Source organism: Bubalus kerabau, chromosome 1 (genome assembly GCF_029407905.1).
Source record: "Bubalus kerabau isolate K-KA32 ecotype Philippines breed swamp buffalo chromosome 1, PCC_UOA_SB_1v2, whole genome shotgun sequence".
In the NCBI taxonomy this organism is placed as follows: domain Eukaryota; kingdom Metazoa; phylum Chordata; class Mammalia; order Artiodactyla; family Bovidae; genus Bubalus; species Bubalus kerabau.
In genome coordinates, this window is record NC_073624.1 from 225,016,214 (window position 1) to 225,044,073 (window position 27,860).

A 27,860-nucleotide genomic window follows, 5' to 3' on the forward strand; every position below is an offset into this window, starting at 1 on the left:
CAGTTATACATATAAATATATCCTCTCTTTTTTAGATTCTTTTCCCATATAGATCATTATAGAATACTAAATAGAGTTCCCTGTGCTATACAGTAGGCCCTTATTAGTTATCTATTTCATATATAACAATAGGTATATGTGACTCTCTTTCTAAGTTTCCTTGTGTATAGTCCAAATGAAAAATAGTAAAAGCATATTCTGAGTCAGGAGTCAGTCAAAAATGTTTACTATGCAGCTATTTTATTATTTGCTGCTAGAATGAGTATATATCCCTACACAAAGATATATTAAAGTCTGTTACATCAAAAATGATGACATTCATCTTTACATCTTTAGGGTCTGGCTTCCTCTGGCACACTGTAGTGCTCAGTAATTTATAACTGAGCTACCACAGCTATCACAATTGTATTATTTTGGTATACATTTTGTTGCAGATTATTACTGACAACACTAATGTAAATCATTAGTATGTGTGTTTGTGTGCATGAATATGTGTGTGCATCTGTCTGTGTGCACAAAATAGTTAAAAGCTCCTTACCTCTAGGAACTTACATTATATTTCAGGGAAGAAGACAATAAAAATAAGACATCATATAGTATGTTAGAAGGTAATAAATTATATTGCTGTTGTTCAGTCGGTCAGTTGTGTCTGACTCTTTGTGACCCCATGGACTGCAGCATGCCAGGCTTCCCTGTCCTTCTCCATCTCCTGAAGCTTGTTCAAACTCGTGTCCATTGAGTCAGTGTTGCCATCCAGCCATCTTGTCCTCTGTCATCCCCTTCTTCTCCTGCCTTCACTCTTTCCCAGCATCAGAGTCTTTCCTAACAAGTCAGCTCTTTGCAGCAGGTGGTCAAAGTATTGGAGCTTCAGCTTCAGCATCAGTCATTCCAGTGAATAGTCAGGATTGATTTCCTTTAGGATTGACTGGTTTGATCTCCTTGCAATCCAAGGGACTCTCATGAGTCTTCTCCAACACCACAGTTCAAAGAAATTTTATAAATAAAAATAAAAGCAGCCAAAACATATAGGGAGTAATGAAGAGGAGGTTTCCATTTTAAACTGGGAAATCAGAGAAAACCTCACTAAGAAGGTGACATTTTAACAAAGATTTAAAAGAGATGAGTAAAGAAATTATATGAATTTATTGTAGGAACATTCTAGGCAGAGAACCAGTTGATGTGATATATGTAAGGCAAATCTAGAATTCAAAGAAGAGATCCCTCTGGTGATAAATATGAGGAATTGTCAGCATATAAGTGGTATTTAAAACCAAGGGATAAAATGAGATAAACTAAGTAAGAAGTGAAATGGAGAAATCAAACATCCAAGGTATGGGGGAAGAGGTAAGGTTCCAATGTTAAGAGGAACAGGAGGAGAAACCAGCAGGAGTTGCAACTCAGATAGGAGGAATGTCAGGTAATAATGATGACCTGAAACACAAAAAACAACATGCTTCATGGAAAAAGCAATAATGTAAAATGGTTATTCTGTCTATAATCTTCTCATACCAACCCATTTTCCATAATATAGCCGGAACAGTCTTCTTAAGCAAAAGTCCGATCATATTATATTCCTCCTTAAAATATCCACATTGCATATAAAATAAAATTCAGTCTTCCTAGCCTGGTTTATCAGGAGTGTCAGTGCACTGAATTCTAATCATTTCTCCAATCTCATCTCTTACTACACCCTTCATAGTTAATTCATTCAGAAAACTTGTTTAACACCTCTTGCATTCTAAGCACTGTCCTAGATACTGAGTCTTGTAGAAGACATGGGAGGCTCCTGTCTTCATGGAATTGACAGTTTATTGGACTTGAAGGAAATATATGATTATATACATAAGTAAATGAAGTGGATACTAAGTTCCATGGGAATATGATCTGTCCTGTTCTCTGCTCTATCCCCAGCAACAAGAATGAGATCTTAAACATAGATGAGGTGGTCAGTTGATATTTGTTGAATGAATGACTGAATAAAGGAATTTCAGATGGCAATATGGAATATAAAGGATATGACATGAGAATTCACTGGTGGTTGAGAGCTGGTTATTTGGTTAATGTGATCATGAAAGCCCAAGACCTCCCATTCTAATTTCCAGCCATTTGGAACGTCTTTCTGTTTGTCAAAGACAATATGTTCTGCATAGTCCCTGGGGTTTGGAATATCCTATTCTTTTTTTCCTAAAAAGCCTCTTGATGAAAGTCCAAGTGGAGAGTGAAAAAGTTGGCTTAAAGCTCAACATTCAGAAAACGAAGATCATGGCATCCAGTCCCATCACTTCATGGGAAATAGATGGGGAAACAGTGTCAGACTTTATTTTTCTGGGCTCCAAAATCACTACAGATGGTGACTGCAGCCATGAAATTAAAAGGCGCTTACTCCTTGGAAGGAAAGTTATGACCAACCTAGATAGCATATTCAAAAGCAGAGACATTACTTTGCCAACAAAGGTCCGTCTAGTCAAGGCTATGGTTTTTCCTGTGGTCATGTATGGATGTGAGAGTTGGACTGTGAAGAAGGCTGAGCACCAAAGAATTGATGCTTTTGAACTGTGGTGTTGGAGAAGACTCTTGAGAGTCCCTTGGACTGCAAGGAGATCCAACCAGTCCATTCTGAAGGAGATCAGCCCTGGGATTTCTTTGGAAGGAATGATGCTAAAGCTGAAACTCCAGTACTTTGGCCACCTCATGTGAAGAGTTGACTCATTGGAAAAGACTCTGATGCTGGGAGGGATTGGGGGCAAGAGGAGAAGGGGACAACAGAGGATGAGATGGCTGGATGGCATCACTGACTCTATGGACGTGAGCCTCAGTGAACTCCAGGAGTTGGTGATGGACAGGGAGGCCTGGTGTGCTGTGATTCATGGGGTCACAAAGAGTCAGACATGACTGAGTGACTGATCTGATCTGATTCTTTTTTTCCAGGGAGTATTCTTTCTTCCTAGCTGTAACATCAATTCTTTGCCTAGCCAATTATGGCATAACAGTTGAATAGTAAGCTTAGATTTCAACTCCTCTGAAAAGCCTTCCCATGTCCATTCACTCCTTAAACTAAATTAGGTGCTTCTTGTAACTGCTCGAACATTCTGTGCTTAGTCTGATAGTAGCTCTTGTCTTGTATTTTCAGTGATACCCATATATAAGAGGAAATAGTAGAGAAGGAAGGAACCAGCTGTGATTAATTATGGCAAAAGTGTTTGTAGGTAATGCTTTTCCATGGCCTTTGATAGCACAAAACGTAGATGTTCTATGGATGGAGATATAGGCAGTCCTATTGTTTTTGCCATAGTTTGTGGATTCCAGGAAGTTTTTCTCCTTAATTGTCTATCACAAGCACCTAATTTGTTTGTTTTACTCTTTATGTATTTATTTATCACCTTGTTTTACATCAAGTCTGACAGGAACAAGCACCAATATCCATCAGTAGCTGTAAAACCAGAACCACAGCATCAGCTCATTGGAATTAATATCTCAATTTTAGAGAAAGAAAAGACCTCATCAATCCTCTTTCTTGGTTGTTTTTACGCTACTACGTCACACGACATTTTTGTCTGTTTGTTTTATTTTGGCTTGGTTTTATTTTCGGCTTTTAATGTCTGATGAATTCTTCTCCCTGATAAATATGTACTACCCCCTTATACACATAAAATTTTACATACAATTTCTAGAGAACCCTGAGGCTGCTTATGGCTGAGATCCCCTGATAAATCTCAACCTTTAACTATAAAAGGCAAGGAAACTTGGTTGTGCAACTCAGGGGTCTTTAAAGGAGGAAGGAACTTTTAGAGTGAAAGGTCATGCTGTCATTCTGGTTTATGAGAGAAGAGGGACACCCAGCCCATACCCAGATGGTAGGAACAGTGAAGGATAATTGTGCAGTCTTAGCCAATCCTCACACCCTCCAGGGCTTCCCAAGTGGCTCGGTGGTAAAGAACCTGCCTGCCAATGCAGGAGACAAGTATTCAGTCCCTGGGTTGGGAAGATTCCCTGGAGAAGGAAATCACAATCCACTCCAGTATTCTTGCATGGAGAATCCCATGGACAGAGGATCCTGGCAGGGTACAGTCCATGGGGTCACCAAGAGTGGGACACGACTGACTGACTAAACATGCATGTACAACCTCCAATAGTAAAATCACCTTTAACAGATAAGATGAGTTTTCTGTTGAGTAAGAAAAGGGGTCCCATCAGTCCAGCCACTGGGGAAACAAGTAAGGTGATGCAGCCTGGAACTGTAAGGCAAGCCTCCAAGATGCTCTCGGGAGTTCAGCCAGTCATGACAAGTTGATTTGACTATTGACCCACCTGCTATATCAAACCACCAGGATCCATTCAATCATAGTACGAAGTAATAAAATGGGAATTTAAAATAGTATGAAATATATGAGAAGCTGACACTACATTTACTAATACAGACGGCTTATGGTGTCACATTTAGCATTGTTTTGGTCCTGACAGCACCGTTTGCATTCATCATCTTAGCATAGGAAGATCAGAGATGAGGTATATAACCAAAACCTCAAGTACTCTGAATCGCTGCATTTGACTCTGTTTGGGATTTTTAAAGTAGCTTGCCTCTGAAAAGCATGAAAAGAAATGTGCTTTTCATTAAGAATTTTTGGCAAATAATTGCATTATTGGAGCACAGTCTTTTAGAGTCAGCACTTTGTATCCAATTACCAGTGAACGTAATGGATGGTTCCTCTGGCTTGTCATTTCTGCTCTGCAGGCACTTAAGATAATCCTCTGTAACTTTTCCGATTAAAGTGAATTTATTACTGGCAAAAAATATTCCTGGAATTGGATGCTCTCTTCAAATGAAGAACATGGTAAACATGCCAACTGGAAATTGGCTTTTCCCAAACTGCTTGTTCTCTCAAGCAGAAGAGGCCCTTAAAAAAAAAAAAAAGAGCGGAAGTGTAATCAGCATAACCTGAATCTTTTGCCTAATTAGTGACAAATTGACTGGATTGAATTTGAGACTTGTCTTTTCCAGATATGTTTCTGCTACTGCCTTTCTGAATTTCCCATGGGAAGTCACCTAAACCTCTCAAGGCTTCCTTGTTTTAGTTCAAATGTCCACTCTGTCTCTTATTATGGCATTCAAGTCACTCTAAACTTCAATTCTATTATTTGTAAGAAGAGAATAACACCTCTCTCAAAATGCCATGCAAATTTAATGAATCATGGATTAAAACACTTAAAACTGAAGCTAGCACAGAGCAGGCACTCGGATGATTATTGTTATTCTATCTCAAATAAGCGAAAGTATGGAGAAGCAGACAGATGGATCAAACAAGAAGTCAGTTGAAATATTACTCAGTTTTCTACATTAGCACTGGTATTGTAATATATTTCATCTCAAAATACTATTTTTCCTTTATTTGATTTGTTTTTTTAAACAAAGACGTTCCTATGAAATATGGTTTAAATGTCAGTGTTCTTTTTATGATAAAATATTCTCCTTTGTTGTTGTTTTATTTTGTAAATATATAATATCAAATGTTAGTTTTAAATTAAATCAGAGGAGTGAAGAAATAATTATCAATATTTTAGTACTGGACAAGAAAAAGCTCTGATTAGTATGGTAGTCAGAAAAATCTATGTCCTTATCTACAGAAATGAGTTTGAGCAAGCTCCGGGAGTTGGTGATGGACAGGGAAGCCTGCTGTACTGCAGTCCATGGGGTTGCAAATAGTTGGACACGTCTGAGTGACTGAACTGACTCACCACTCTATTATTCTTGCCTGGAGAATTCCATGGACAGAGGAGTCTGGCAGACTACAGTCCATGGGGTTGCAAAGAGTTGGACACAACTGAGCAACTAACACACTCATGAAATTAAGATTGTTAATCAGTTGGTAAGATATTTCTCCTGGGTCATCTAGGCGAGCCCAGTGTAACTGCAAGGGTCCTGAAAAGTAGAGAAATGAAATGGAAGTGGAGGTTAGAGAGATGGGATATGTGAAAGACTAGACTCACCACTGCTGGCTTTGAAAATGGAGGAAGGAAATCATAGACTGAGGAAAATAGAATGCCTCTAGAATCTGGAAAAGAATAGGAAACAAATTCTCTCTTAGAGTCTCCAATAAGGCATGCAGCCCTGTGAACACCTTGATTTTAGTCCGGTGAGGTCTGCGTTGGTTTTCTGACCCACAGAGTTATAAGAAAGTAAATTTGTGTTGTGTAAAGCATTTGGTTTGTGGGAATTTGTTATTCCAGTTGTTGGCTGAAGTAAAATGCACAACTTGAAAGTTGCTATGTAAGTTTTATTTAGAGACCTTTCTGAAAACTATAGCCCTGGAGACAGCTTTTCAAGTATTTCTGAGAAACTGTTCTAAGAGGTAAGGGAGAAGTGAGGATATACAGGAATTTTTTTTTTTTTTGCTGGAAAAAAATGGAGTTGAACATCAAAAGATTACTCCTGATCATAGAAACAGACTCTCAAGTTAATGCTTTTAGTGCTTTTCTATGTACGGGAAGCTATAAGAGTCTGGGTTCATTCAAATTATTCTTTAGGTATGCATCTTAGCTAACCATAATCATAATGCTTCGAATATTTCTCTACCCTGAATTTCCTTCACGGTGTACTTTTGGGGCTGTGTGTATGTGTGTGTATGGAGGTGGTGGGGCAACTGAAGTGGCTGATGGTTTGATCCTTGTTTACTGGAATGGCAGGCACACAGTAAATGGAAACTAATACAACTAGCAATAATAATTGTGTCTTATTTGTATAAAACATGTTTGCATAGGACTTATTTGTATAAGTTCACAAACATGTTTTCATATGTTTTTGAACACTGAGAGATACTCAGTTCTCCTGACGTGAATAGATAAGCCAGTGTTTCAAAGCAGTGAGGAGGCTATTTCAGTAAGCCTGGCTTGAACCTGGATGTTGTGAATTAAATGTTTGTGTTCCTTCCAAATCTACATTTTGAAATCCTACCTCTCAGTGTGATACTTGTTAGAAGATGGGTCCTTTGAGTGGTGATTATATCATGAGGTAGATCCTTCATGAATGGAATTTGTGCTTTATGAAAGAGGTGCTACAGAGCTCCCTAACCCCTCTCACCATGTGAGGATATAATGACCCCTCTTCTTATCCCAGAAGAGGGGTCTCACCTGACCAGACTGGCACTCTGATCTCAGACTTCTTGCTTCTAGAACCTAGGGGAATAAATTCCTATTGCTTGTAAGCACCCAGACTGCTTACAACTCCTTGTTGTAGCAGCTCAAATGGACTAAGACACTGGGTCAGTGGAAATAACAAGATTTGATCATATTCTAGATGTATTTTGAAGTTAAAGTCATTGATTTTTGCTGGCACATGGACTGTGGACATAGGAAAAAGAAAGATAAAATATGACTGTGATATGTTGGACCTTACCATTAACTGAATGACTGGATGGAGCAGATCTGGGAAGGAGGAGAGAATTAGAAGTTTAATTTTAGACATATTGCATTTGAAATGTCTATTAGGCATAAACAGAGAATTCAACTGGACAGTTGGATGTATAAGTCTGGAGTTCTAATCTGAAATGGTATGAATTTAGGAATCATTAACTTGTCAGTGGTGTTGAAAGTCACAAGACTGGATGAGACTAACTGGGAGAGAATATATAGAGTAAAAAGATTCAGAATTGAGCTCTGAGGTGTAACAACTTTGAGAGCTGGGAGATAAAAAGAAATAGCCAAGAAGCCTCAGAAAATTTGCTGAAAGAGATAAAAGAACAAGAAGGAAGTGAAATCAAGTGAAGATACTGGCAATTCATTCTTTTATGTTGCTTTTAAGTCATGTGATATGAGTAAAACTTGTAGACCTAAAGGTATCATTCTTCTATATCAGCATTTCTCAACTGAACCACAGCTGGTATTTTGGACCAGATAAGTTTTTGTTGTGGGGGTTTATCCTGGGCATTGCAGGATGTTTAGCAACATTGCTGGTCAACATGCACTAGATGTCAGTAACATGGCCCCAGTTGCGACAACCAGAAAGTTTTCAGACATTGGCAGGTTTACTTTTGGAGACAGAATGATTTCCAGTTGAGAACCATTGTTCTGTTCTGTGATTGTTAGTCACTCAGTTGTGTGTGAGTCTTTGCAACCCCATGGACTGTAGCCTGCCAGGCTCCTCTATCCATGTAATTTTCCAGGCAAGAATACTAGAGCACTTAGCTATTATCCTTCTCTGGGGGATCTTCCAACCCAGGGACTGAACCTGGATCTTCTGCCTTGCAGGTGGATTCTTTACTGTCTGAGCCACCAGGAAATCTATCTCTGGTCAACATGCACTACTTGTCAGTAACATGGCCCCAGTTGTAACAACCATAAAGTCTCCAGGCATTGGCAGATTTACTTTTGGAGACAGAATGATCTGAAAGTTGAGAACCGCTGTTCTAAATATATTCTAATGTACCTTCTTCTTCTTTATTAGCTCCTGCTAAGATGCAAGCTCAGCAAGCTGGGAGAAGAAAATTCTTGGTGTTAATGCAGAGCTGGTCCTCTATTAGGAAGGTAGGGACTCATCAACAGAATGTCAGCAGCCTTCCCTCTAGATAGAAGGGCAGACCATACATTTCATGGCTGAATTATCTTTCAATGATAGCTTGATTAGCATAATTTTCTACCAGGGCATCTCTGATCACTTCTCACAAAAACTGATTCTACCAACCTCTAGGGTAAAATGGAGGTTCTTTGGCTTGATTTTGTCAAGCAGTTGTCTAGACTCTGAAGTGCCTAATTAACTTTGTTTTCTTGATGTCTCTGTGCCTGGAGGACCAGAAACAGTTCCATGCCCTAGAGAAATAATTTTCTAGTGAGGTAATTAGAGGTACTGCCATCATACCATTGACCACTGGAGTAGAAAAAGTGAGGACACAGAAGTGGTTAAGGATTTTTGTCAATCTATTTATTAAAAGGATAAAATGGAAAATAAAAAGAAGCAGATATATAAATAAAGAAGGAGGCACCACACAGCTCGAAATCCAAAGAAAATGCCTACATGCATGGGAGATATAGAAGATGATAATCATGACAATGATAATTATGTCTCATTCACACAATAACTGTTTATTTAGTGTCTCCTTGAGTGGTTCTTGTTGAGTGGTTCTGTTCCTAGTGTTTGAGAATATGATAGTAACAAAACAGAAATAAATTCTGTCCTCAAGATGCTTTCATTCTAGTGGGAGCTGTAATAAACAAAATAAGTTATTGTCTTAGTCTGTTTTGGCTGCTGTATACGAATACCATAGACTGGTGGCTCATAAACAACAGAAATTTATTTCTCACCATTCTGGAGGATGGAAAGTTTAAGAAGAAGATGCTGGTAAATTCAATGCCTGGTGAGAGCCTGCTTCCTGGTTCACCAATGACTAACTTCTCATCTTGTCTTCACATGGCAAAAAGAGCAAGGGATCTCTCTGAGTTCTCTTTTATAAGGGCACTTATCTCATCATGAGGACTCCACCCTCATGACCTGAAAGTGAAAGTGAAGTCGCTCAGTCATGTCTGACTCTTTGTGACCCCACAGACTGTAGCCTACCAGGTTCCTCTGTCCATGGGATTTTCCAGGCAATAGTATTGGAGTGGATTGCCCTTTCCTTCTCCAGGGGATCTTCCCAACCCAGGGCTTGAACCCAGGTCTCCCGCATTGTAGACAGATGCTTTACCATCTGAGCCCAAGACCCTGCCTCCTAATGCCATTAGATTGAACTTTAGATTTCAAATTATGAATTTCAGCAGGATGCAGATTTTTTGGTTTAAAGCAGTTACCAAGTGATAATGCTAGAGAGCAAACAAACAACAACAAAAAAATGGTTGTGTAAGGAAGATGTAAAATACTGAAGAGGTTGATATTTTAGTGGGGATTACCAATAAAGGAGTTAAGAAATAGCATTCCAGAAATAGAGAATAACAAGTTCATAAGGAAACATGCCTGGCATGTTGAAAGAACAGCAGGAAAAGCAGTACAGCTCAGAAATAAAATGAACAAAATGCAGTAGAATGTAATATAAGGTCAGAAAGTTAATGGGAAACCAGGTAAGATAAGATTTTAGTTCTTGGTTTGTTGTTTTTCAGTCGCCAAGTCATATTTGACTCTTTAGAGCCCCATGGACTGCAGCACACCAGGCTCCTCTGTCTTCCACTGTCTCCTGGAGTTTGCTCAGATTCATGTCGATTGAGTAAGTGATGCTATCTCATTGCACTTTACTTTCAACAACAGATACATCAAGAACTGAGAGTTGTTTCTGCTTTGGCTCAGCTGCCTCATTCTTACTGGGGCTCTTAGTGATTGCCCTCTGTTCTTCCCCAGTAGCATATTGGATACCTTCCAACCTCAGTTCAGTTCAGTCGCTCAGTCATGTCTCTTTGTGACCCCATGAACTGAAGTATACCATGGTTTTTCACTCTCCTCTTTAATTTTCATCAAGAGGCTCTTTAGTTCCTCTTTGCTTTCTGCCATTAGGGTGGTGCCATCTGCATATCTGAGATTATTGATATTTCTCCCTGCAATCTCGATTCCAGCTTGTGCTTCATCCAGTCTGGCATTTCCAGTGATGTACTCTGCATATCGATAACCTCAGATATGCAGATGACACCACCCTTATGGCCTAAAGCAAAGAGGAACTAAAGAGCCTTTTGATGAAAATTAAAGAGGAGAGTGAAAAAGTTGGCTTAAAACTCAACATTCAGAAAACTAAGATCATGGCATCTGGTTCCATCACTTCATGGCAAATAGATGGGGAAACAGTGGAAACAGTGACAGACTTTATTTTGGGGGGCTCCAAAATCACTGCAGATGATGATTGCAGCCATGAAATTAAAGGACACTCGCTCCTTGGAAGAAAAGCTATGACCAACCTAGACAGCATATTAAAAAGCAGAGCTGTTACTTTGCCAACAAAGGTCCGTCTAGTCAAAGCTATGATTTTTCCAGTAGTCATGTATGGATGTAAGAGTTGGACTATATGGAAAGCTGAGCGCTGAAGAACTGATGCTTTTGAACTGTGGTGTTGGAGAAAAGTCTTGAGAGTCCTTTGGACTGCAAGGATGTCCAACCAGTCCATCCTAAAGGAAATCAGTCATGAATATTCATTGGAAGGACTGCTGCTGAAGCTGAAACTCCAATACTTTGGCCACCTGATGCGAAGAGCTGACTCCTTGGAAAAGACCCTGATGCTGGGAAAGATTGAAGGCAGGAGGAGAAGGGGATGACTGAGGATGAGATGATTGGATGGCGTCATTGACTTGATGGATGTGAGTTTGAGTAAGCTCCAGGAGTTGGTGATAGACGGGGAAGCCTGGAGTGCTGCATTTCATGGAGTTGCAAAGAGTCAACCATGATCGAGTGACTGAACTGAATTCTGCATATAATTTAAATAAACGAGGTGACAATACACAGCTTTGAGGTAGTCCTTTCTCAATTTGGAACCAGTCTCTTGTTCCATGTCCAATTTTAACTGTTGCTTCTTGACCTGTGTACAGATTTCTCAGGAGGCAGGTAAGAAGGTCTAGTATTCCCATATCTTTAAGAATTTTCCACAGTTCATTGTGATCCACACAAAGGCTTTAGCATAGTCAATGAAGCAGAAGTAGATGTTTTTTTCTGAAATTCCCTTGCTTTTTCTATGATCCAACGGATGTTGGCAGTTTGATCTCTGGTTCCTCTGCCTTTTCTAAATACAGCTTAAACATCTGGAAGTTCATAGTTCATGAACTTTTGAAGCCTGGCTTGGAGAATTTTGAGCATTACTTTGCTCATGTGTGAGATGAGTGCAATTGTTTGGTACCTCGAACATTATTTGGCATTGCCTTTCTTTGGGATTGGAATGAAAACTGACCTTTGTCAGTCCTATGGCCACTGCTGAGTTTTCCCAATTTGCTGGCGTATTGAGTACAGCACTTTCACAGCATCATCTTTTAGGATTTGAAATAGCTCATCTGGAATTCAATCACCTCCACTAGCTTTGTTTGTAGTGATGCTTCCTAAGGCCCACTTGACTTCCTACTCCAGGATGTCTGGCTCTAGATGAGTGATCACATCATTGTGGTTATCTGCATCATAAAGATATTTTTTGTATAGTTCTTCTGTATATTCTTGCCACCTCTTCTTAATATCTTCTGCTTCTGTTAGGTCCATGCCTTTTCTGTCCTTTATTGTGCCCATCTTCACATGAAATGTTCCCTTGGTATCTCTAATTTTCTTGAAGAGATGTCTAGTCTTTCCTATTCTATTTTTACCTCTATTTCTTTGCATTGATCACTGAAGAAGACTTTCTTATCTCTCCTTGCTATTCTTTGGAACTCTGCATTCAGATGGGTATATCTTTCCTTTCCTCCTTATCTTTTGCTTGTCTCCTTTTCTCAGTATTTGTAAGGCCTCCTCAGACAATTATTTTGCCTTTTTGCATTTCTTCTTCTTGGTGATGGTTTTGATCACCAGTCCTATACATTATCAGGAACCTCTATGCATAGTTCTTCAGGCATTCTATGTATCAGATATAATCCCTTGAATCTATTTGTTACATCCACTGTATAATCATAAAGGATTTGATTTAGGTCATACCTGAATAGTCTAGTGGTGGCTTTTATTCTGAATAATATGGGAAGCCAGTGCAGGGTATTAAACAGAATGACGTGATTATATTTTAAAAAGCTAATTCTTTCTGCTGTGTTGAGAGTAGACACTCGAGGGGTAAGAGCAGAAGCAAGACTAGTTGGAACTATTCCAGTAATCCAGGAGATAAAGGGTGGAGTATGAATCATACTGATGGCAGTGAGGATGGTATGAAATATACACATAGAAACACATACAAAAGGTAAATAGTATATTGGGGCAAGCAAAAAATTTACAGATGTAATGACTGATGCCTGAGATTAGTTTTTAAATATTTTAGGGAAAAAACATGAGGGATACAAGAATGAAAATTAACAAATGTTGATAAATATTGAGGTTGAACACTTTGTACATCAGAGATCATTGTGCTCTTCCTTTTATTCTTGTGTAATTTTTAAATTGTCACAATAAAAAAATCTTTGCTAGAATATAATCTCTATGTTAACAGGTATCTTAGTTGCTTTGTTCATGGAAATATACCAAGTAAAATGAGCATGACATTGCATATGCTTAATAAATTTTTCTAAACGGCAAAATAAATTAAGGCACTATTTAGGAGAAAAATTTGCTGAATGCCAAGCAGTTTCTAAATCAGAATTCATTGGCAAAATGACCAGAAGCAGCTATTATCCAGGTGACAATTTTTATTGAAGTATGGTTGATTTACAATATTGTATTATTTTCAGGTGTACAGCGATGTGATTCAACATTTTTACAGTTTACCCTCCATTAAAAGTTATTACAAGATAATGGCTGTAATTCCTTGTGCTATACAATATATCCTAGTTGCTTATTTATTTTAAACAGTAATAGTATCACTTAATCAAATAGCCTAGTTTGCCAACCTCTCTCCTCTCCCCTTTAGTAACTACTAGTTTATTTTCTATATCTGTGATTCTGTATATGTTTTGAATAACTTGTGTTATTTTTTAGATTCCACATGCAAGTTTTAACATACAGTATTTGTCTTTCTCTGTCTACTTATTTCACTAAGCATAATATTCTCTAGGTCCATCCGCAAATGGCAGAATTTCCTTCTCTTTTAGTCTGAGTAATAGCCCATTGTACATGTATTCAACAACATCTTTATCCATCTGTCTGTTAATGGGAATTTGGTTTGCTTCTATATCCCAGCTATTGTAAGTAATCCTACTATGAACATTGGTACATGTATCAGTTCAAATTAGTGTTTTTAATTTTTCTGGATATATACCCATGGGTGGAGTTCCTGGATTATATGGTAGTTCTATTTTTAGTTGTTTGAGGAACCTCCTAACTGTTTTTCATAGTCACTCTACAAATTAAGATTCCTGCAAATAGCCATTCTGAAGACAGATGTGGAGTAATATCTCATTGTTATTTTAATTTTCATTCTCTAATAATAGTGATGTTGAGCATCTTTTTATGTGCTTGTTAACCATCTGCATGTTTTCTCTGGAAAAATGTCTATTTAGATCTTCTGTCCATTTTTTGTTTGGGTTTTTAAAAAATATTGAATTGTATGTGCTATTTATATATTTTGATATTATCCCCCTTTGGACATATCATTTGCAAATATTTTCTCCCATTCCATAAGTTGTCTTTTCATTTTATAGATGGTTTCCTTTGCTGTGTTAAAGCTTTTAAGTTTAATTAGGTCCAACTTGTTTATTTTTGCTTTAATTTAATTTGCCTTGAGAGAGATATCTATAAAAATATCGCTACAATTTTTGTGAAAGAATGTTCTGCCCTTGTTCACTTTTAGGAGTTTTTTTAGTTTCAGGTCTTTCATAGGTATTTAAGTCACTTTGAGTTTATTTTATTTTTTTCTTATTGTGTGTGTATATATATATATATACACACACACACACACTGATTTCTTTATTTTTTATTATTTTATTTAATTTTTTAACTTTACAATATTGTATTGGTTTTGCCACATATCAACATGACTCCACCACAGGTATACATGTGTTCCCCATTCTGAACCCTCCTCCCTCCTCCCCCCACCGTACCATCCCTCTGGGTCGTCCCAGTGCACCAGCCCCAAGCATCCAGTATCATGCATCGAACCTGGACTGGCGACTCATTTCATATATGATATTATACGTTTCAATGCCATTTTCCCAAATCATCCCACCCTCTCCCTGTCCCACAGAGTCCAAAGAATTGTTCTATACATCAATGTCTCTTTTGCTGTCTCCCATACAGGGTTATCAGAGAAGGCAATGGCACCCCACTCCAGTACTCTTGCCTGGAAAATCCCATGGACGGAGGAGCCTGGAAGGCTGCAGTCCATGGGGCTGCTAAGATTCGGGCACGACAGAGCAACTTCACTTTCACTTTTCACTTTCATGCACTGGAGAAAGAAATGGCAACCCACTCCAGTGTTCTTGCCTGGAGAATCCCAGGGATGGGGGAGCCTGGTGGGCTGCCGTCTATGGGGTTGCACAGAGTCGGACACGACTGAAGAGACTTAGCAGCAGCATACAGGGTTATTGTTACCATCTTTCTAAATTCCATATATATGTGTTAGTACACTGTATTGGTGTTTTTCTTTCTGGCTTACTTCACTCTGTGTAATAGGCTCTAGTTTCATCCACTTCATTAGAACTGATTCAAATGTATTCTTTTTAATGGCTGAGTAATACTCCATTGTGCATATGTACCACAGCTTTCTTAGCCATTCATCTGCTGATGGACATCTAGGTTGCTTTCATGTCCTGGCTATTATAAACAGTGCTGCGATGAACATTGGGGTACACGTGTCTCTTTCAATTCTGGTTTCCTCTGTGTGTATGCCCAGCAGTGGGATTGCTGGGTTATAAGGCAGTTCTATTTCCAATTTTTTAAGGAATCTCCACACTGTTCTCCATAGTGGCTGTACTAGTTTGCATTCCCACCAACAGTGTAAGAGGGTTCCCTTTTCTCCACACCCTCTCCAGCATTCATTGCTTGTAGACTTTTGGATCACAGCCATTCTGACTGGCGTGAAATGGTACCTCATAGTGGTTTTGATTTGCATTTCTCTGATAATGAGTGATGTTGACCATCTTTTCATGTGTTTGTTAGCCATCTGTATGTCTTCTCTGGAGAAATGTCTGTTTAGTTTTTTGACCCATTTCTTGATTGGGTCATTTATTTTTCTGGAATTGAGCTGTAGGAGTTGCTTGTATATTTTTGAGATTAGTTGTTTGTCAGTTGCTTCATTTGCTATTATTTTCTCCCATTCTGAAGGTTGTCTTTTCACCTTGCTTATAGTTTCCTTTGTTGTGCAGAAGCTTGTAAGTTTAATTAGGTCCCATAATCTTCTCTGTATCATTCCAATTTTAGTATATGTGCTGCCGAAGCGAGCACTTGAGTTTATTTTTGAATATGGTTTGAGGTAATGTTCTAATCTCACTTTACATATACTTGTCCAGTTTTCCCAGCACCACTTGCTGAAGAGGCTATCCTTTCTCCACTGGATATTCTTGCCTCCTTTGTCATATATTAATTAACTATAGGTGTGGTGTTTGGTCTCTCTATTCTGTTTCATTGAACCAATGTCTATTTTTGCACCAGTACTATGCTAATTTATTATGGTAGCTTTGTAGCATAGTTTGAATCTGGGAGTATTCTACCTCCAGATTTGTTCTTTTTACTCAAGATTGCTTTGGAAATTCAGGAGCTTTTGTGGTTTCATGTGAATTTTAGGATTATTTGTTCTATTTCTGTTAGAAATGTAATGAGTATTTTGGTGGGGATTGCATTTAATCTGTAATTTGGGTAGTATGACCATTTTAAAAATACTAATTCTTCTAATCTAAGTGCATATGATATATTTCCCTGTTAGTGAATCATTATCAGTTTCCTTCATCAGAGTCTTATAGTTTCCAGAGTATGGGTCTGTCATATCCTTGGTTAAGTTTATTCATAAGTATTTTTTATGTGATTTTAAGTGGGATTGTCTTTTAACTTCCCTTTATGTTAATTCCTTATTGGAGTATGCTGCTACTGCTGCTGCTAAGTCGCTTCAGTCGTGTCCGACTCTGTGCGACCCCATAAATGGCAGTCCACCAGGCTACCCTGTCCCTGGTATTCTCCAGGCAAGAACACTAGAGTGGGTTGCCATTTCCTGTTCCAATGCATAAAAGTGAAAAGTGAAAGTGAAGTCGCTCAGTCGTGTCCGACTCCTAGCGACCCCATGGACTGCAGCCCACCAGGCCCCTCCATCCATGGGATTTCCCAGGCAAGAGTACTGGAGTGGGGTGGCATTGCCTTCTCTGTATTGGAGTATAGGAATGCAAAATTTCTGATCTTGTATCCTGCAACCTTGCTGAATTAATATATTCTAATTGTTTTTGTCTGGAGACTTTGGAATATATAGAGTACTGTGTCATCTGCGAGCAGTGACAGTTTTAACACTTTCCCTCCAATTAGGGATCCCCTGGTAGCTGAGCTGGTAAAGAATTCACCTGCAATGCAGGAGACCCAGTTCAATCCCTGGGTTGGGAAGATCCCCTGGAGAAGAGATAGGCTACCCACTCTAATATTCTTGGGCTTCCCTGGTGGCTCAGCTGATAAAGAATCCACCTAAAATGTGGGAGACCTGGGTTCGATTCCTGGGTTTGGAAGATCCCCTGGAGAAGGGAATGGCTACCCACACCAGTATTCTGGCCTGGAAAATTCCATGGACTGTATAGTCCAAGGGATCGCAAAGTGTCAGACACAACTGAGTGACTTTCATTTTCACTCTAATTAGGATCCATTATATTTATTTTTCTTGTTTTATTATTGTGGCTTAGACTTCCAAGACTATGTTAAATAGAAACAGCAAAAGTTGATATCCTTATTTCTAAATTTAGTAGGAAGGCTTTTGCTTTTCACCATTGAGTATTATGTTGGCTGTGGGTATGTCATAAATGACCTTTATTGCATTGAGATATATTTGCTCTGTACCCATGTTGGTTAGAGCTATTATCATTAATGGATTTTGAATTTTGTCAAATGCTTTTCTTTCATCTATTAAAATGATCATGTGATTTTTACCTTTTTTAAAAATATGTGGTGTATCACATTGATTGATTTGTGTGTATTGAACAATCCTTGTGACACTGGCATAAATCAAACTTGATCATGATGTATGATACTTTATATGTCTTGCTGGATTTGGTTTGCTTATGTTTTGTTGAAGATTTTTGCATCTATACTCATCAAAGATAGTCTATAATTTTCTTTTCTTCCTTTTTCTTTGCCCATTTTTGATATCAGGAAAATGGGGCTTAGTCAAATGAATTTGAATGTGCTCCCTACTGTTCAATTTTTTGGAATAGTTTAAGGAAGATGGGTATTAATTCCTTTTACATTTGATAGAATTACTCTGTGAAACCATCTAGTTCTGCACATGGCTTGGTGGGGGTTTTTTAATTCCAAATTCAATTTCACCACTAGTTATCAAGTCTGTTCAGATTGTCTGTTTCTTCCTCATTCAGTTGGTAAGATTGTGTATCTCTAAAAATTTGGCCATTGTTTTTAAGTTGTCTACGTTTCTTAGTACATAACTGTTCACAGGATTCTTTTATGGTCTTTTTGTATCTCTGGCATTGGTTATTACTTCTGTGTTTTTATGACTTATTTTGTTTATTTGGGTCCTCTTTCTTTGCTACTGCTGTTGCCGCTGCTGCTAAGTTGCTTCAGTCATGTCCAACTCTGTGCGACCCCATAGACGGCAGCCTACCAGGCTCCACCATCCCTGGGATTCTCCAGGCAAGAACACTGGAGTGGGTTGCCATTTCCTTCTCCAATGCATGAAAGTGAAAAGTGAAAGTGAAAGTGAAGTCGCTCAGTCATGTCTGACTCTCAGCGACACCATGGACTGCAGCCTACCCGTTTCCTCCATCCATGGGATTCTCCAGGCAAGAGTACTTTGCTCAGTTCAGTTCACTTCAGTCACACAGTCGTGTCTGACTCTTTGCGACCCCATGAATCGCAGCACACCAGGCCTCCCTGTCCATCACCAACTCCCGGAGTTCACTCAGACTCATGTCCATTGAGTCAGTGATGCCATCCAGCCATCTCATCCTCTGTCGTCCCCTTCTCCTCCTGCCCCTGATCCCTCCCAGCATCAGAGACTTTTCCAATGAGTCAGCTCTTCGCATGAGGTGGCCAAAGTACTGGAGTTTCAGCTTTAGCATCATTCCTTCCAAAGAAATCCCAGGGCTGATCTCCTTCAGAATGGACTGGTTGGATCTCCTCGCAGTCCAAGGGACTCTCAAGAGTCTTCTCCAACACCACAGTTCAAAAGCATCAATTCTTCAGCGCTCAGCTTTCTTCACAGTCCAACTCTCACATCCATACACAACCACTGGAAAAACCATAGCCTTGACTAGACAGACCTTTGTTGGCAAAGTAATGTCTCTGCTTTTCAATATGCTGTCTAGGTTGGTCAAAACTTTCCTTTCAAGGAGCAAGTATCTTTTAATTTCATGGCTGCAGTCACCATCCACAATGATTTTGGAGCCCCCCAAAATAAAGTCTGCCACTGTTTCTACTGTTTCTCCATCTATTTGCCATGAAGTGATGGGACCGGATGCCATGATCTTTGTTTTCTGAATATTTAGCTTTAAGCCAGCTTTTTCACTCTCCTCTTTCACTTTCATCAAGAGGCTCTTTAGTTCTTCTTCATTTTCTGCCATAAGGGTGATGTCCTCTGCATATCTGAGGTTATTGATATTTCTCCTAGCAATCTTGATTCTATCTTGTGCTTTTTCCAGCCCAGCATTTCTCATGATGTACTCTGCATATAAGTTAAATAAGCATGGTGACAATATACACCTTTGATGTACTCCTTTTCCTATTTGAAACCAGTCTGTTGTTCCATGTCCAGTTCTAACTGTTGCTCCCTGACCTACATACAGATTTCTCAAGAGTCAGATCAGGTGGTCTGGTATTCCCATCTCTTTCAGAATTTTCCACAGTTTATTGTGATATATACACAAATTTCTTTGCTAAAGGATTATCAATTTTATTTATCTTTTCAAAAAACTAGCTTTTGGTTCCATTGATATTTTATATTGTCTTGTATCTCCATTTTATTTATTTTATTTCTAATCTGTATTATTTCCTTTCTTCTGCTGGCATCAGGCTTTGTTTGTTCTTATTTCTTATAAGTACATTAGATGGTAGGTTAAGTTGTTTATTTGAGTTTTTTTGTTGTTCCTTCAAGAAGTCTGTATAAATATGAAATTCCCTTTAGAATTACTTTTGCTACATCCACAGATTTTGGAAAGTTGTGTTTCCATTTTGATTTCTCTTGGGGTATTTTCAGATTTCCTCTTTGATTTCTTTTTACCCTGTGTTTTAGTAGCATGTTGTTTAATTTCTACTTGGTTATGCTTTACCCAGTTTTTTTTTTTTTTTGCTATAATTAATTCAATTTTTTCAACCCTGTGGTCAGAAAGAAATGCTTGATATAATTTCTATCCTCCTTTTTGTTGTTGAGGCTTGTTCTGTAACCTAGTATGTGATCTATCCTGGAGAATGTTACATGTGCACTTCAAAAGAATATGTATTCTGCTGTTTTTGAATGTAATGTTTTGTAACTCTCATTTAAATGCAACTTGTCTTTTGTGTTATTTAAGACCATTGTTCCCTTATTGAATTTCTGTCTGGATACCATGTCCATTGCTATCAGTTTTGTGTTAAGTTGCCTACTGTTATTGTGTTATTTTCAATTTCTCCCTTTATGCCTATTATTATTTACACTATATGTTTAGGTGATCCTGTTTTGGGTGTGTATTTATTAATAAGCACAATATCCTCTTCTTGTATTGATTCCTTTATCATTATCTAATGCTCCTTTTTTGTCTTTTGTTCTAGCCTTTGTTTTAAAGTCTATTATATCTGATATAACTGCCCCACCTCAGCTTTTTAATCTTTTCTGGTTGCATGAAATATATTTTTCATCCTCTCACTTCCAATCTTTTTGTGTCTTTAGCAATGAAGTGAGTCTATTGAAGGATCTTATTTGTTTGCTTGTTTTTATTAATCAGGCACCCTATGTCTTTTAAACAGAGCACTTAATCAATTAACACTTAAAATAACTATTGCTTAGTATGTACTTATTGCCATTTTATTACTTGTTTCTCAGTTATTTTTGATGTTCTCCCTCTGTTCAGTACTTCTTCCCTTTGTATTTTGATAATTTTCTTTCTAGTATGGTTGGGTTCCTTTTGTTGTTGTTGTTGTGTCTCTATAATAGGTTTTTGATTTGTGGTTACCATAAGGTTTCACATATGTTGACCCATTATTATATCTCCATGATTTAAGCTTGTAGTCATTATAACTCATTATTGATCAGAGGATTTTGCAGAAACTAATGTCTGCAGCTGGCAATTTTTATTTTGGCTGGCCAAAAAGTTATTCCTACCCTTTCACTAATACTTTGTGAGTTATTACATTCAATAGTTAAACCTGACACACTTGTAAAGTTCTAATTTTTGTGAAATGTTGTCTTCAGTCCACTCTTCTGTTGAAGCTAAGGTGCATTCTCTAGCACTGAGTTTCATTTTCACTTTCCATATCAGAATCAATAACTAAGGGTTTTTTTTGTCTTTTTTGCTGGTCTAGTATTCACATCTGGAGAAGGCAATGGCACCCCACTCCAGTACTCTTGCCTGGAGAATCCCATGGATGGAGGAACCTGGTGGGCTGCAGTCCATGGGGTCGCAAAGAGTTGGACACGGCTGAGCAACTTCACTTTCACTTTTTATTTTCACGCATTGGAGAAGGAAATGGCAAGCCACTCTGGTGTTTTTGCCTGGAGGATCCCAGGGAACGGGTAGCCTGGTGGGCTGCCTTCTATGGGGTCGCGCAGAGTCGGACATGAATGAAGCAACTTAACAGCAGCAGCAGCAGTATTCACATCATCTGAATCAGAACTATATTCTGAGGGACTATCATCTGCAAACTGAAAGGAGGGATTCCCACTTACCCTACCCACCTGGAGAACGTTCAAAGCTGGCATTTACTGAGCACCTACTATGTGTCACATACAGCATGCATGTCATTTCTATGTGAATTTTCACCTGTTCTTCACACAGCTGTTTCAAATAGGATAGTTCTTTCTTAATCTCCAAGTTGGAGTTGCCAAGACTGTGTGAGTTGCATTTATACTAAATATATACTATACACTTATTCTAAGGCAATTACTTGTTGTTTATCTGAAATCCAAATTTTTATTTGGGCATCCTATACTCAATCTGGTAACATTAGAGCAAGTATAGCACCCACTGCTCATCTTGGTCAACACTGAAGACTTTTTATTTCCAGTGACTCATCTTTTCCATAAGAGTTTATTGCCCATTTGTATCAAGATGTGTGGCTATGTGTGTATGTGAGTATGCATGTAGAGAGAATGAGAGGAATAAGGCATAATATCTCAGAAAGTTTTATGTACCAGTCATGCTGCTTAAGAGTATCAGAAACACTTCATTTCATTGAAATGACTTCATTTTTTCCAAATGATTGTGCAGTTTCTACTTCCAACATCAATTGTGTATCAAAAATATCACCAAAATTTCTAGAAAAAAGGTAACTTTCTCTATTAGTTCTGCTCACATTGTAAACTAAGGCAATGTAACCAACAGAGCAACTCAGCAACATTCAAGGCAGCTGTATTATTTGTTCTTGGAGTCACAACAGGGAAATGATTATGTGAAAAACACAAGGCAATAAATATACAAAGCACATATTCCCTATCTTGGGAATGGACATTTGACCTCAAAGAGCTTACCATCTAACAAAGCTTCTCTATGAAAAGAGCTGTAGGACCCCAGACCATTTCAAAGATGGAGAGAGGCCCAGGTCACTTCACTTATTTAAGATACCTGTTAAAAATGAAGAAATCCCAAAATAGAGTTTCAAAAATTATAATGCAATTTAGTGTTTACATTTAAAATTTTAATGCTGAAAATTATCACTCAAAATTGTTGTGCCGTTCTCCACTTAAAAATGTGGAATTTATTTTTAAAACATTAATTTATATTTCATTATAGTAGCTGTGGTCCTACAATGTAACAGACACTCATCTAACATAGTGTCTGAAACTTTTTCAACTTGAAACCTGTGAACATGAGAAATATATTTCTATTCTTTCCAAGCACTTTAATAAGTCTAATATTCCCTTGGGGTGTGGGGAGATATGATCTGGATCATCAGGGAATTAGAGCAAAATTATTGGGGAGTTCAAATTGGAGGGGGATAGCCTGAAGGTAAGTTTGTTCATCCCTGCACCCCACCTTGCTAATTCTGATGGCTTCCAATTCACTATCCTGAAATACCATCCTATCAGCTTTGGTGTTAAGACAATTCCCACAATCATCCTTAAAAAATAACTGGATAATAATCATTTATTTTTATAACAATCACATATTTTTTGTGTTTGGGTAGCTTGATAGATAACTATTGGTCATTCTTTTACTTTTGTTGTCAAGCCATGACTATGTTCCAAGGTGCAATGTTATCTTCTTTCTTCATGGAATTCCACTCAATTTAAAAAACTCCATGAGGCTGGTTAATCAATGTATCTTATGATATAAAGAGTTACATGTTTATTCTTTGTAAAAGAGTTAGTATTTTTGCTTTTGTATGATTAAACATATTTAGGCAAAAGGTGGAAACTCTTTACTTTCATCATTGAAAGCTTGGTTGAACTAAACTGCTGATTTGTAGTCACTAGATGTGCTCTCAAGAAGGAAACTGAATTCTAGTTGTTCTTTATTTTGTCTGATTTTTGCAAGTTTGGAGAAACCAGCTAACTCTGTACTTAGTAAGACAGTTCACCATCAGTGATGAATCAACCCTCAGGGCCTACAAAGGTCTCATGTGTACACACAGTGCTTACATAAGGCCCTGGTAGAATCTGGTGTTCTTTATTAAACAGAAAGTAAAAATGCAGGGTCATATTTTAGCCATTTTAGGCTATAGTATCCTGAGTTTTATTAAAGGTCTTTCAAATGGTTTCCTCAGTTTATGGGAAACAGAGATAGCAAAATCCTTTATTAGTAGATGTTTAGAAATATTCCCTTGTGCCAGGAATTACAAATTGGAGGCATACTAGCCCAGTCTCACCAATAGACATATTTTGCTGCTGTTGTTTGGCATGCAGAGTGACTTTAAAAAATTACTTTGCAGAATGTAAACATCAGGAGATTTCAAACAAACACACACACATATATGGGTGAAATGGATGGATGAACAGATTTGGAATTCAGCTATTCATGATTAGCTTCAGTTCAGTTCAGTTCAGTCTCTCGGTCATGTCCAACTCTTTGCGACCCTATGGATTGCAGCACGCCAGGCCTCCCTGTCCATCACCAACTCCTGGAGTTCACCCAAACTCATGTCCATCGAGTCGGTGATGCCATCCAGCCATCTCATCTTCTGTCATCCCCTTCTCCTCCTGCCCCCAATCCCTCCCAGCATCAGAGCCTTTTCCAATGAGTCAACTCTTCACATGAGGTGGCCAAAGTACTGGAGTTTCAGCTTTAGCATCAGTCCTTCCAAAGAACACCCGGGACTGATCTCCTTTAGAATGGACTGGTTGGATCTCCTAGGAGTCCAAGGGACTCTAAAGAGTCTTCTCCAACACCACAGTTCAAAAGCATCAATTCTTTGGGGCTCAGCTTTCTTCACAGTCCAACTCTCACATCCATACATGACTACTGGAGAAACCATAGCCTTCTGGGTATACAAAAAAATCAGAGAGACATGAAAATGCATTTGAGACCTAGCAGTTTGTTAGACTTTTGTGTAGGGGGCTGAAAGGAATGTTGAGCAACAAGGTAATGTGGTTAAACTTTGAATGTGGTCCTCAATGATTTTTGAATTGCTATTAGCAACTACCAGGGAAAATATTATTGTTGATAATTGAAATCCTGCATGCTTCAATATGTATGCATTTTTTTCCTTATCGAAAACTTTTTTCCATTAAACATCTTTTTGTACTTAAAAGCATTACTTTAGACAAAACATTTTTATTCAGGATAAATTGCACTAATTTTATTTAATATTTTCTTTTAAGACCTATTCTATATTTCTGAAATATCTTTTGTTCCTCAACCATTCTGTATACTTGTAAGATTGATTGGTCTTATTCTATAGTATGATATTACTCAGATTATGGAGTCAGTAGTCCTTAGTCCCTTTGATCTTGGACAAATTTGCCTCTCTTTCCTCCCTTTAGAATGGGCTTAATAAAATCTTCCCTACAGAATTGGAAGCATTAAATGTGATAAATGAAAATCATTTACCACAGTGCCAAAAACTCATTGAAAAGTAATTGTCTGATTGTTGTTATTAGTTACTGCTTGTTGTTACAGAACTTTTAGAGCAGAGATACATCAAAACTTTAGTAGTACCTGAGACCCTAAGGTGACTATAACAGCCATTTAACTTGAGAGCATTCTTCAGCTTCTAAATTGCCTAACATTTTTAACCCCATTTACTAGCTCTTTTTTTAAAATCACCTCTTAGATTTGATATTTTCTTAGTATTATCTCAAAATACCTCCATCAGATTTATTGTCCATGTATTTCCTTTTCTTTTAAAGAAATATTAGGGCATTCAGGATATTTAAAGAATTTAAATCAATTAGCAAGAGAGACAATCCAATAGAAAATTGGGTTAAAAAAAAAATCTCAAACAGGTAAGAGTACAATTCAAGAGTACAATTCAAATGGTTGATGAGAATATGAAGATGTGATCAACTTTGTTAGTCATCAGAGAAGTATAAATTAAAGCAATAGTGTGATTCTTGACCATCAACACACTAAATTGAACAGACAAAAATAGCAATACAATTATAAGTATCAGTGACGACATGAAATATCCAGTTTTTATAAACTTCTGGTAGGACTGTAAATTGGTATAATAATTCTAGAAAACTATTCAGCAGTATGCATACATGCATGCTAAATTGCTTCAGTCATGTCTGACTCTTTGTGACCCTACAGACTCTAGCCCACCAGGCTCTTCTGCCCATTGGAATCTCCAGGCAAGAGTACTGGAGTGAGTTGCCATTCCCTTCTCCACAGGATCTTCCTGACCAAGGGATCAAACCTGCGTATCTTATGTCTCTTGCATTGGCAGGCGGGTTCGTTACTACTAGCACCACCTAGGAAGCCCTTTCAGCAGTATACACTAATGCTAAATATGCACATAACATAGGACCAGCCATTCTACTTCTCTGTAAATATCCAACAGAAATGTGTCCGTGTTTTTGCCAAAAGACATAGATACATTCTAACAGCAGTGTGTTTACAACACCATAGACTGGATGCTTACCTGTCTATCAATGTACAGTATAAATATAACAACAATGTGTAAATAGATTTTGGTACAAGTACCTAGTGAAATAACAAGTTACTCCATAACACTGAGTAAACAGCATTGAATACAAGCAAGCTGTAGAGGGCATGGATAGAGCAGTTCTTTCAAAATGAGGAAGGAGAAGAAGATGGATGGACCCTTTCCTAACAAAACAGCAATTTTATTGATAATAATGTATAGAACAGTCTTATGGACTCTGTGGGAGAGGGAGAGGGTGGGAAGATTTTGGAGAATGGCACTGAAACATGTAAAATATCATGTATGAAACGAGTTGCCAGTCCAGGTTCGATGCACGATACTGGATGCTTGGGGCTGGTGCACTGGGACGACCCAGAGGGATGGTATGGGGAGGGAGGAGGGTTCAGGATGGGGAACACATGTATACCTGTGGCGGATTCATTTTGATATTTGGCAAAACTAATACAATTATGTAAAGTTTAAAAATAAAATAAAATTAAAAAAATAAAAATTAAAAAAAAAATCATTTTCAGTAAAATGCACTAAGGGCACACAGCAAATGAAAAATAAGGCTTACACATAAAAATCTACAAAGTCTCATGCCACTCTTTGGCATTTGAACCGTGTCTTTATGCTCTCCAGGTAGTATTTTGGAATTCCCACCCCTAGGTGCTCTATTCAAGTCAACCCAAGAAGACCTGAGCTCACTCTTCTCCATGTCCCACTTGGAGGTTATATGTTCACCCTGGGAGGAGAAGGAAGACTATCACCCTTTCTGATCCCTACCCAGTGCTGTGTCGCAGAAGATTTATTTCCAGAAGGCATGGCACAGGTGATCAGGTCTTCTTTCCCTAACTCAACTGTCACTTGTAAGACAGAAGCTTGATCACAGCACATCACATCAAGAATAATGGCCTGTGCCAGCTGGAATTCCAATACTTTGGCCACCTCATGTGAAGAGTTGACTCATTGGAAAAGACTCTGATGCTGGGAGGGTTTGGGTGCAGGAGGAGAAGGGGACGACAGAGGATGAGATGGCTGGATGGCATCATCGACTTGATGGACAGTTTGGGTGAACTCCAGGAGTTGGTGGTGGACAGGGAGGCCTGGCATGCTGTGATTCATGGGGTCGCAAAGAGTTGGACACAACTGAGCGACTGAACTGAACTGAACTGAAAGGCTCCATGATGTGGTCAGCCACCCAGAGTCAGACATTCTGGAGCGTGAAGCCTTGGGAAGCACTTCTGTTAATAAAGCTAGTGGATGCAATGCAATTCCAGTAGAACTATTCAAAACCCTAAAGGACATTGCAATCAAAGTGTTGCATTCAATATGTCAGTAAATCTGGAAGACCAAGCAGTGGCCACAGAACTGGAAAAGGTCAATCCTCATCCCAGTTCCCAAGAAGAGTAGTACTAAAGAATATTCTAACCATTGGACAGTTGCACTCATCTTTCATGCTAGTAAGGTCATGCTTAAAATCTTGCATGTGAGGCTTCAGCTTTATGAGAACCAAGAACTTCCAGATGTCCACACTGAGTTTAGAAAAGGAAGAGGAACCAGTTATCAAATTGCCAACATTCGCTGGATGATAGAGAAAGCAAGGGAATTGCAGAAAAACATCTACCTCTGTTTCATCAAATATGCTAAAGCCTTTGACTGTGTGGATAGGCAGGAGAAACATCAACAACCTCAGATATGTGGATGATATCAATCTAATGGCAGAAAGCAAAGAGGAACTAAAGAGCCTCTTGATAAGGGTGAAGGAGGAGAGTGAAAGAGCCAGCTTAAAACTAAATATTAAAAAAAAAAAAAAAAAAAACAACTAAGATCATGGTATCCAACCCCATTACTACATGGGAAATAGAAAGGGAAAAGGTGGAAGTAGTGGCAGATTTCCTCTTCTTGAGCTCTAAAATAATTTCTGGTGGTG

At 38.4% G+C, this 27,860-nt stretch overlaps 1 long non-coding RNA gene and 1 pseudogene across 1 annotated transcript in view; one reads left to right on the forward strand and one right to left on the reverse strand.

Moving 5' to 3' along the window:
• The window catches only part of LOC129634789 (uncharacterized), a 179,869-nt gene that overhangs the window by 11,584 nt on the left and 140,425 nt on the right, over positions 1 to 27,860 (forward strand). The window lies entirely within an intron of this gene.
• LOC129642567 (uncharacterized) lies at positions 15,831 to 15,955 on the reverse strand (annotated as a pseudogene).